The sequence below is a fragment of the Trematomus bernacchii genome, unplaced genomic scaffold (assembly GCF_902827165.1).
Source record: "Trematomus bernacchii unplaced genomic scaffold, fTreBer1.1, whole genome shotgun sequence".
NCBI lineage: Eukaryota > Metazoa > Chordata > Actinopteri > Perciformes > Nototheniidae > Trematomus > Trematomus bernacchii.
In genome coordinates, this window is record NW_022987547.1 from 12,084,084 (window position 1) to 12,097,108 (window position 13,025).

Consider the following 13,025-nt stretch of genomic DNA (forward strand, 5'->3'; position numbering starts at 1 on the left):
TTCCCTGGCTTGATGATCACATAGAGGACAGATGGAGGATTGAGATACCAGAGCTAATAAAATGTGCAACAGTATCTTTAGTTCTTCACCACGCGTACATCTGTGCTATCACTATGTGCTCTTTAAGGATAATAAACACACACTGACCAAGTACTCCAGATGTCAAATCGGTATTCAAATAAAACGATCTTTGCATTCAGTCCAAACATGTAACATTTACTTCACACACTAAATGTTTATTAGTTGTTGTGTACAGGAAGACATGAGCTTGTTTCTAGAGATGCACAAAATGTAATTCAGGCCCATATTTTCATACTTATTTCATGAATTGTCTATTAAACACACTTTTTTGGGTGCACCTACCTAATTGCAGAGAAGATCAAGACTCTTTTGTAATGAAATAAACATATTATTATCTATTTTTATCATGATTAACCAATGACATTTTTAATTGTTCTTGGTACATGCGCATATGTCATATTGCTGGAAATGCTTATTGCTAGAAAGCGATACAGATGATACTGATGGGGCGCCAATATTTCCATGCATTCCTCAGCTCTAAGGACAATTGCTTCAACAAAAAATACATGAACAAATATTATATTGTGCCAATTCTATGGCTTTTTCCACTGCTTACTTCTCTTATTTTATGCAAACACAATCACTTCACTACTATTACAAGCTACACAATGACCTCCACAATGAGGCGCACTGAGGCCTGAAAGCATCAGCAGGTGAAATGGAGATGTTGCAGAGAAAAGAGGATGTAGCCCTGTGTTCATCCTTCACCTTGAACAGAGCAGGCAATCACTGAGCTGATGTTGCTCCATTACTCTGTGGAGGGAAACTCAATGCTGACACAGAACAAATGACACCTACAGTACAATATAACAGTAATTAGGAGAACATGGAAGGGGAGGGGGCTCAGGTGACAAAATGTCAGAGTGTGTGTGAGATCAGCAGCTGTATAATATCCACTGTCACAGCAATGATGACTCCAGAGTCCAGATGAAAGGCTACACGAGTACCTGTGTACCTGTACCAGTAGGTATGTGGTTGAAAGGATTGAGTCACCTTTTCATTGATACAATAACTAAATGGCCCAGAGCCCTGCTATCGGGATGCAAGAGCACTATTATGGTAAGATACAAACTGGTGTACAAAGAATCTACAAAAATCCATCACATTTTGGAAGCAACACAAATCTGTCATATGTCCTGCAATCAAAAGAGATGTCTTTAAATATCTTGTTTTGTTCCACCAAACACAAATATATTCCATATACTACAATGTTAAGAGAACAGAGGCAGCCAATTAAAGAGACAATGAGAATTGTATATTGTTTATATTTTAAGATATAGTGGCAGATTGATGTTGTAGTTTCTACCTCCACATATAAATGTCAGAGGATAGTCAATTAGCTTAGGTAAGAAAGGTCGGTACCACTTTACAATAAGACTACCCTTATAAAGGATTCATAAAGGGTTTATGGTTGTAAACACTTTATTAATCATTAAGAACTATTTATAAACCAGTTCTAACATAGTTTTCATACATCAACACAGGCTCACTATTTGGCAAGATGACTAAGCCTTATATTGGCTACTTAGCGAGAATCAACTCAGTGAGCAACAGATACAAAGGATGCTGGCTGATGAAGAAGATGAAGTAAGCTAAGTAGCCAATATAAGGCTTAGCAATACAGATACATGTGGGCTCACTATTTGGCAAGCAACCGGTCACAGTTGCCCTGTTTATCTCATGTCTTATAAAAGCTTATTAATGATTTATAAAGTGTTCACAACCTAATAAATGAATTACAAACTATCCGTAAACCCTTTATAAGGGTAGTCTTATTGTAAAGTAGTACCGAAAGGTCTTTCCTTATCTTATAATTTAAAGGACTTTCAAAATATTGATTTTGTTACTAAAGTATTTTACTAAAACAACACTACTTTCAAACTGTATTTTGAGAACCCTAACCTTGTTCAATAGGATGATGTTCTAGACAAACAAGGATAGCCTTATTAGACAAAAGAGAATCCCTTTTTTTATTTCATGTATCTGCATGTATTACATGTGTCAATTGAAATACCCCTCCTCTCTTTCTGCTCCTCTCCCCGGGGTGCAGTCTTTACCATGATGGAGGTTCAAAGACTGAGGAGTAAAGGGCCTCTCTAAGGGCTCACTGAGCCAGCAGGTGGGTGGTGATGAGTATAAGATGTAATGGGGGGGTGAAGGGATGTCTGTTGTAGTCTGCTAAAGGTTTCAGACTCTGAACCCCCCCCCCCTGACTTCATCACACTGACAGAGGGAAACAAACTAGCTCAGGTTTCAGTGCTGGAGGTGGCCCGAAATGTCAAGTGATCAGCAGGGGGGGAGGCTGACCCCGGGGGGGTCGAGGTACAACACAGAGGAAATCTCCGTCTAACACTGGCTGTTTCATAAGAACACCACCAGGAGACCACCAGGAGACCCTCCCTGATATCTGCTGTGAATGCATCCCCACCCAACAACACCATGAGGTTTAGACTTCTGTCTGCTCCCCTCTGGCAAAGTCTGAAGCCCCAGTTAATGACATGAGAGAAACAAGTGGCATTTAAAAAGCCTCTGCAGACAATGGCACTTTCCCTTCTCAAAAGGGCGATGGTTAACAGAGAAGAGTGTGCCTACAATTGAAAATCTCTCAAGCTGTCCCCAAAGGCAAGGCAGATATTCGCGACTCAAAATGCGTTGAATACTACAATTAACAATTATTTCCAATACCAATGAATCTGCCTTTCATTCTTCAGGCTATTCAATGAATTGTTTGATCTATAACATGTCAGAAAATGGTGGAAAATGTTCAGCCCGGTTTATAAAGTCAAAGAGGTTGTCTTTAAAAGTTTTGTCAGTCTAATGAAGTTTTGAATGAACAGATTATAAAAGATTGTCGGTGATACTTTTCTGTCCAGCAACTTGCTTAGATGAATCTACTGATCATTGCGACTATAGAGCAGAACAAACACCGTAACACACTAATGTAACAAAGCATGGTTCAGTTAAGGGCAACATGTCGACCTATTTGCCTACTTTCCTAAAGCTACTGCCGAAGACCCCGATGCATCTCAACTTACCTTAAGCTGCTGCTCTTTGAGAAAAGTTTCAACCATGTTTCCTTATCAATAAGTCGTATGATAGGACAAGATGCTTTTACATCCTATAGACAGAACATTTAGTGGGCTCCTGTGTGCAACTGCCAGAAAAGTATAGCTCACATCCAGTTCCCAAATCAGAAGTGAAACATTCAAGGTGTGTCATAATGGAAAGGTGTAGTAGTCCCTTTGTTTGACGTAAAACCTGAAAACCAAGGTTTAACTTCCTTTTTTGTATTCCAAGCTACTATGGATGGTTGATATTTAGTCTATGTGTGTGCCACAAAATAACTTTGGCCCTCTGCTGCGTACAGTGCCAGCTAGACCTGACACCTGAGCCCTCAAGAGGGAATACTTCCGTCATGTTGCGGTCTCCCTTTCTTCGAAATGTCTAAAACAAGCTCAGCTAATTCGATCGAGAGTGGTTATTTTAGGTGTGATGCCGCTGTCGTTAGTTGTAAAATAGTCCTTTTTGTGTTGGTTTTTTTTGGACCCCTGTTCCGCTGAGAAACAGTCACATGTCTCACCACATTTTACTTCCTTGTTTCTTTGTTTTCTGATCTTTAACATTCTTTCAAGGTCAGGTCAGAGTTGGAGTCTCTTTAAGCAAACGATGCTTTTGCAACACTTCTAAAAGATACCTTGATTGTAATGTTAGATAGACAGCTCAGTGTTTGTCATCATTTAATGGCGGCTAACATTCCCACAGTCTGTCTTTAAGTAGATGGTGAAGACTGTAATCATTACTGTGATGTTGCCCAGAAGGCATTCAGCATTTTGGAGTCTATCAGCTGACTGGTGCTTTACTCATGCTGACACACACAGCATAAACAAAGCCCTTCCAGCCATGACTTCCCATAACAGGTCTCTATTGAAATTAACTTTAAATCCCATGCTTCTAACTTTATAAACCAGTACTATATCACAGCAAGGCCGGTTTGCACTGCTTCACCAGAACGAAAGATGATTGTGTAAGAGGTTGAGAAACGAGTGTGACTTTACTTCCTGACATATCATTTGGTTTCCTGTTAACAGCGAGGAACCACAGTGAGCAAGATAAAATGTGAGGGGCCTAATCGTACATCTGTCATGGCGCTTCATCTAATTTATCAGAAAACTAAACTAAATACAGGAAAGTTGAGATTGTCGAGTTTCCCTTTAAACGCCTGAGTTCAGAATAGCTAATGTTGAGTAAAATGTTGCATCTGAATGATTTAGGAGAGGAACTTTCTGTTATATTATTATATTCAGCGGTGTCTCACAGAAATATATCACGGGTCCTTCCTTCCTGCAGCAGTCAGGCTGTAATGGTGCGTTCACACCGGACGCGATGCAGTTTTTTGGGGGCGGCGCGATTACATGTAAAGTCAATGCAGAGACGCGGACAGACGCGAATTCGCTCCGACGGCACGCATGAAGCGGTTGATGCGAATGCCGCGGCGCGATTGAGGCGACTGGAGGGGGCCGCGACAACTGCTCGAGTTCAATTTTTTCAACTCGAGCGTCAAATTCGCATGACGCGATCTCGCGGTAGCCAATCAGCTGTGAGGATCTCAGCCTGCCGTCACTGACGTTGAACCAGAAAACCAAAACATCAGCCGTTAGCTGTTAGCACACAGAGCTCACAGCTCCTCATATCTGTTCAGAAACTAGACAAAAGTTAAACAAGTACAAACCACAGACTGCCTGTGTCATGGCGAATACAGTCAATGGTTTATTTCTGTCTGTAGGCCGTTGTTGTGAGTTTGGACGGAGCAGCTACAACGTTAGCTTAGCCTGATCGATCCGATCTCCATTCAGAAAACACGCATTTTAAAAGGTTTTTTGCCTGCCGTCTTGTCTGCAGACTTGTCAAAGCATTAATTCATGTTTTTTACTAACTGGTATCAGTATGTTTTTACTTCGGCATCATTTTGAAACATGTATTACATTTAAATCACGGTAAAATATGTTCATTTTGTTGTAGTTGTAGCCCCCTAGCCAGCGCGTCTTGTTTGAATGATGCCAGTAAACATAGCTGACAGCCGCGGTGAAACTTGAGCGTTTAGAGCGATGCGATAGGAGCGATTAGAATATTCGCATCGCGTCCTGTGTGACTGCACCATAAGACCACCACGGCCCCTTGTAGACCACCCCCACATAGACTGGAACACCCCTGATGTGAAATAACACAGTCTGATTATATAAAACGTTGTGCCATAGGCTACATGCAATTGCAATATAACCTCCTGCAATTTCACACTTATTACCATGGTGTACATATCCTGCTATTTTGATTTTGAGTTTTACTTATTTTGTTGTTAATAACGTGTGCATTAGCCATTTAAAAAAAATCCTCATTTTATCTGCTGTTGTAATAATGTGAATGTCCCCGTTGTGGGACGAATAAAGGGTTTCTGATTCTGCAGTGCAAGTGAATAAATCAATTAGTTCATCGGCAGAAAATTAACCCAGAAATTGGTCTCAGAATCATTACAGTGGATTTTTTTTTTATCACAAATGCCAAACATTTGCTGATTTCAGCTCCAAAAATGTGAGGATGTTCTCTCATATGCCAATGTAACCTATTTATTTGGGGTTTTTGACTCAAAGTATGACAAAACAAACAATGTGAAGACATCGTCCAACACATTTCAAAATGTTTTAACATTTCAAATCAATTGATCTGCCAATTAGTTGTAGTCATAAGTCCTACATATAACTACTAAGTATTTGTAGTATAACTCACAACATCCTGCCCTTGCTCTGCAGAAATATCTGGGTTGGGGCAAAAAGAAATCAAGCTGTGTGCATTCTCCAGTTGCATAATCCACCTGTAGAGTATTGCTCCGCTCTGTCAACTGCCCATTTGTGGCAGGGCCTGAGATTAAAGGAACAAGTGTCTGGATTTCATTCAGCCCCGCTACAGAAAAAGAGCCAGCATCTGGTTGTGATACATTACTCTGCAAAAGCTCAGTCTCTATTTAAAAAAGGTTCAAATGTTTTCCAGACTTAAGGTACACATGAAAGCCTGCAGAATGTCTCCAGGCTACGGTCGCTTTGCATCAGTACCTGGGTCGCAGTGTTCTTCGGTCAAGCATTACAGAAATACACTGACATGAGTGGGAAAACGCAAGAATGTGGGAGTACTAGCTGTTTTCACTGTGAACTTTGGACCAGGTAAATTACTGGAGAATTCAGGGGAGGGCATTCCCCTCCCTTTTTTCTTAGAAAGGAAAACACATCCCATTATTTAACTATCTCCAGGCCCCTTTGCTGTTTTGTAGAAAAGGAAAAACGTGCTCCAAACTGCAGAAGGGAAATCAAATGTAGCATTGTTTAGCTACAGATCGTGAGTTTAAGACAATAAAATGTGACCCTTCCTGCCGGGTCAAATGCAAACTCCATGTAGTAACCTGCAGGCAAACACATGCATGTTTGCACTGACACACAAACATGTTAAACATACCATCATTCAAACTCAAGGTGCAATGATCCTGCAACAACATGCCAGCTCCCCTGCAGAATGACAGCTTTTATTATACAGTGGATCATTGCCACAACCAAATAACAACAATGAGCTACTGAAACAAACCCTAACAACAGGAATTCCTCTCGCCACAGCTGCTTATTATCAAGCCGTAAAAATAGTCTGACACAGTCCTATAACCTTCATTATTCCCATGGTGTAGTTTACAATGCAATGCCGTAAACGTCTGAGTATCTTTGTGTCTGAATAAAGTGAAATACCACTGACACAGTGTCTAGATTGCACAGGAATTTGTTGTAGTAAGGTCACCAGGCTTCTAATTTGTTTCTATTGGGGCTCACAGAATGCCTGATCAACCAAATAAAACATTCATAAGATATCAGGTCATTCCTGGTCCCTTTGATTTTGTGTGCGGGTTTAGGTTACTCATTGAATTGAAATGCAAGTGGTGGTCAATCCAAGACCAACCTATCTGACATTTCCCTTTGTAGCTTTATAAATAGTTTACAAACCACAGATGTTATGTTTATATACATGATGTTTGCCATACAACTGTCAGATGTGTCTCGTCCTGGTTATATGTATAAAAATACATGAATAAAAACAGCAAGCTATAGTTCCAGTCATGGTGAAATGAGATCAATTGGAAGTGAGTTAATCAGTGGTGGAAAGTAACTATAGATGAAGAACACATACAGTACCATTTCCAGATACTTATCCCTGTTTCATTCTTCGTATTCCTTTACGGCATCCCATTTTAGAAGCAAATATTCCTCCAGTACATGTATCTAACCTCACCAGTCACTATCGTCTTTGCAAATTCTGATTATTTATACAACATATGAATACATTAATTATAAATTAGGCCAACCAATAGTATATAAAGTAGATGAGTCCCACCTTAACCAGCTGCAACATTAGCCTGATGAACACATGAATGCATCACTAATTATAATCCAGTTATATAACAGGCATTCACATTATTCTGAAACTGGCCATTCTGCATAATGAGTATTTTGATTTTGCCAACACGTTTTACTTGTATATTTTTGATTGCCTGACTTTAAGTGTGGTATTGCTTTTTTGTATTAAGTTATATCATCCAGCTCTGGATTTAACCAGTTGCATTTCACATGTGAATTAACCAGCAGTGCTCCAGTCCCCATTGTGTGCAGCAGATAAGAGAACTCATCTACTTCCTCTACTGACAGTGATCATAGCCTACACAGCATGAGTATGCATCATATTTACATACAAACGTTTATGAAACCGGTGCAAAAAAAAACAAGTGTCACTGAAACATGAACATACAACATGTTAAAATGTGAGGGGGTGTGTGCAGAGCGTGGTTTGAATTCCCAAATGTAAACTAAAATGGATGGTTAGCTCGGAATAAATAAAACACATACCCTGCTTGCCTTTATTATACACTGGTTGAACCCAAACAAACACCAGTGATTAGCGCTACAAATTAGCTATCGACACAGGGCTAGAACCCTCACAAAGCGCCGCGTGCAGACATGGTTTTAGCGGCTAAAACAAAAACATGGAGCCACTGCGGCTTGTGTCAGCCTCATATTATTTTATCTAAGAGACCGTTAGGTCCACACGCCTGTATAAAGGAACCACAAACGGTTCAAAAGACACTCACCCATAGCTCTGCCCCCCAGCTCATGGTTTCAGTACAGTTCGGAATAATCCACAACTCGTCGGAGGTGTTTTCAGCACACCGCGGTGATGTTCGTGCCTTTTTTTTGCTGTTGGCGACCGTATTCAGTTGGAAAAAAACAAAAGGTGCTCCTGTGCGCGTTATTTTCTCAATCAAAGTCTCATCCTGTCTGATACAAGATGGCCAAGAGCTGCAGCATAATCTTCAAACAGGATAGTCTCGCTATATGCAGAGCGCGGGCACCCGCTTCGACCCAATGACAGCTGCTCCTGCGCGCGCACGGCCAAGAGGAAATAAAGAGAGCGAGGTGGTGGTGGTGTATGTGGGGGGGGGGTGTCTCTGCAGGGATGTCCAATAAAGCTCACTAGCTTTTCCTGGTGCGTTTGAACCGAGGAGCTGTTGAAATGTGGGTTGAATGCATTGCTGAGGGAACATGGGGGGTGGTGGAGGGTGGGAGGCGGGTCAAAGAGGTCACCACCCTCGGCAGATGTTTCATTGAATTCCCCCACTGAGTTTAATACAACTACTTTCTCTTCTGTCATTGTCTCTCTGTCTCTGATATAAGTGGACTAACCATGCATGATCATGGCACCCACAGCAGCCTCAGCTTCTACTGAAGTGTGCACACAGGATGTCGCATTAGGGTGCAGAGTTTAGAAATGTGCATGTACTAAAGACAAGAGATAAAAGGAAAGCTAAAATAGACCTGTTGCTCATGTCTACACTTAAGGCCTTAACTGGTGACATTTGTCTGCAGACAGAACCAGATGTTACTATCATAATACTAATATGAGAAGCTATCAGATACATCTACCTACAAAACTGGTTGTGAATCAAGTTGAGGCATCCATACCAACATAATTCATCCCATTCTGCAAATGGTCATTGTATTTACCCCTCCTTTAATTTCCCTGGCTACTGAAAGCTTCTCCATCTTGTTACTATGAATAGTATTTATTTCTTGGCAATTAATTAAGTATATCACGGGACTCAGTGACTTTGACAATAGACAAAAGTGTAGTTTGCCTACACTCTTAACATTGTGCACACTATTTTGAGTGGGTGACAGTTGTCTTAGTTTGTTTCTGTTGTTGGTTTTATTGAAGTAACTTGTGTTTTTATAGCCTTTTGATTATTGTTTTTTTTTTTAAAAGAGACGTTGACCTTGATAAATGAGGTATGTGTTCAATAGTCAAATACAATTTACTTCATACAGTACATTTAAAACCAACTGTTGACAAAGGTGACATTCAGATAAATACAATAAATGGGTAAATAAATAGGTGGATACCTATATCAGACAAAAGCAAAGGCATCAAATAATTGTATTCATTATTAAGGGGAGTCAAAAACTGTTTAAAAAAATACTTATTTTTGTGGGAATCCAAGCAAGATACACATAATGGCACATATCATGGCAATTACGATCATTGTGATGAATAAGTAAATAAGTAAAGTAGATATAAGTCTTGTGCTTTATTATAATAATGAATTTGTGATTTAATTAGAAGTTATGAAATGAGGTGCATTTCATTGTCAATGCTTTGGTCATATTGTTACAACAGCGCTGCCATCTAGTGGTTGGATGTTCACAACATGCAGAGACACAGGGGCAGTGAGTTCAGCTGAGAGAAATTAAGGGAGGTCTGTCAATGAAGGCTTTTAAAACAAAAAAACAGACAGAAAACAGTTTTACATGTCTAACACAATACAATAAATAACTTTATGTTGTCATTATTTTCAGGTGTGCTGGATTCAGGATAGATGCATTATTTACTGAGACACTTTCAATACGTACACCTGTGATTTCCCTACTGTGATCATAGTGAAAATGTCTGCTGCTGAGTTCATCTGTGAGCATTAATAGAGGAAAGTGGTTAAAACTAGCATCCAGTATTATTAGGGAACATTTGTACTGAATTTCTTACAGGACTTTATACCCAGCATTTCAGTACAGTCACCAAATTGATTAAACCACTTTTAGTTGAATATTACAAAAAATTAGTTTTGTGTCATAATAACGCAGAAAATCCAACACTTCTTCCTTTTCCAACAAATATTTACTTCCCCAACTGCACAGCAACAATGACAATTTTATTTTTATTTTGCATTTTAAGTTAAATAGGGCAACTTGTTTCTTTAGCATCTGGAACCAATGATTGTGCTTCAAAGAAAAGACACTGCAACAATAAAATGACGTAATTTGAGGTGAGAGAAAACGTTTTCACCAGTAGGGGGGGCACAAGTGCTTTCAGTGTCAGGACCTAGTCTGCAAACAAAATCAGAGACAACTAACATTACGTTTTTTGTGTTGACATTTTTAGCAATAAATGCGTTACACATCCTGTCCCCTAAACCAACCAGCTTCACTCCTTTCTTCGTAGCAGTTGCAGACACTTGAATCTGAGGTCTGCATGGCTCTACTTTAAAAGGACAGTAATGTGAATAGATTATGTTACCTGCTTTCAGTTTATCCCTTGAGATCATGACTCTTTGATTGTTGTCTGATCAAACACATCACCATATTGTGATCAGTTGACAGCTGAGCCTCTTTATCTATCCGAGTGCCCAGGTCTGATAAAACAAGTCATGGCTCGCACAGATTCTGAATCCCAACAAATAACATTTAGAAGTTGACCTCTGTTTCTTTTGGTCCCTTTTTTCATTATGCATTCAACAAAATCCATAAATAAAGAAAACAATACGATATAAGACCCACTGACAAGCTGATGTTGTCACATGCACATCAAAAGGGATGAGACAAGCATGTTGCTTCAACTAAATCTGGATCCTTGCCCCTCCAGTGGATCCACTCCACATTTACCCTGCCTGTTTCCCAATGAGCATTCTACCATGGAGGCTCCTTCACAACCTGCTTTCTTCATGAGCCAGGCATGATGCAGACAGAGTGTTTCCTCTTTCAAACGTCTCAGTCAGGGGTGTCAAACTCAATTTCATCACGGGCCACATTAGAATTGTGGTTGCACTCAAAGGGCCGGTGGTAACTTTAAGACTATATAAATATACATAGATAAATATATGTAATATATATATAATATTGTATTATTTAACAATATTTCCTCTGCATTGGATTATTATCGGATAGGGTAATAACTTAATAATTAACTACGTCTGAAAGCAGAAGTCTAGGGCAAATAATTGCAATTAATGGCAAGTCTCTTCAGTGCGCATCTCACAAAATGAGATGCATTGTGGGACATGTAGTTTATGGGCAACGTGCTCCTGTAAAGCGGCACGTAACCTTATAATAAACGTATTATATTCTTTGCAAGCTCTTGTGGGCCACATACAATGATGTGGCGGGCCGGATTTGGCCCCCGGGCCTTGAGTTTGACACCCCTGGTCTAAGTTCAGGTGGTTTATTAATACTCCCTGCGTGTAAACATTTGGTTAACAGAGAAAAGCAGGGGGAAAACGTAGTTCTGCAAATTGAAACAATCATAGCTCTGTATCCTGATATAACGACTTTCATTGACAACACAACCGATGTAGTGTTCAGTAATGTCTTTCTTCAAACTTTTCTTGTAAAGCTTACTTAAATAACTTGACCACACTTTTAGTTTAGCTCTAAGTAAGCAGAAGTGAAACAGCATGACAGCTGTTTGCATTTGTGGTGGGATAAAGTGAGGAAATTAAAATGGCAGTTTGGATTAGCCTTTTTATAAAACTGTCAGATGTAGTTGTCTAAATTGATACGGACAAGCTCAATTTGCTGCTACATCTTTACCATTTTACATTATCTTTAAACCACATGCCTTTTGTGAAATCTGCTAATATTACATAATAAATATACAGAATATAGATGAAAGACAAACTCATTAATCAGTACAGATATAGGCTACAACATCCACACATATCATAGTTATTGAAAATACACACCCACATATCAAACCACAACACAAACACACTCAATAGATCTCCAGCATTGTTTGGTATAACATCCTTTTTGCATTAGATCTTGACAGGACACTTGTTACTGAGTAAACAGTACATGAGACTTATCATAACAAATGGGTGTGTTGTGTACCTGCATAAGTGTTTCCTAGATAGGGAAGCAGAATAGGATACGTACAAGTATAAAAAGCCTTTTGCATTTCAGCTTGAAACTGTGTCAAAACAACTACACATATATATTTGTACTGTAGTAGTTGTCATCAGGCTCCAGGTACAAACCTCCTGAACAATCTTGATTGGTGGTTAAGGGAAGAACTCCCATGATCCCACGCTTCTTGGTCTTTTATTGATTTTATAGAGACCCCTAAAGGCAAAACATCATATACTGTGTGTTCGACATCTTATTTTCAATCAGGAATATGAAAGATATTTAAGGATTGTGAATGAAGAGTTATCAGGGGCACATGATTTTAATTTGAAAACACACAAATATGAGACTTTTCACAAAACAAGTCAAGTTCTTTGTACTGTTTTACCAGCCTCTCTTATAGTAAATGCAATAGGCCAACTAATCCATGACTTTTTAAACACCAATGACCCCAGTTTGTTGACATAAACTTCACCCTAACACAATCGTGCCATACCAGCTTCACTTCAAACTCGTAATGACTCAATGTTGACACTTTGCTGTGTAAAGGACAGTTTGTGCAGCAGAGTTGTTATTGCCCTGACTCCCTTGCAGCCTGCACAACTTGAAGCTCAAAAAAGATATAGCCTCTGGTTATGTTGTTGCATGGAAATGTGAACTCAGTATTGGCCATTTTAGTAACACCTCCAC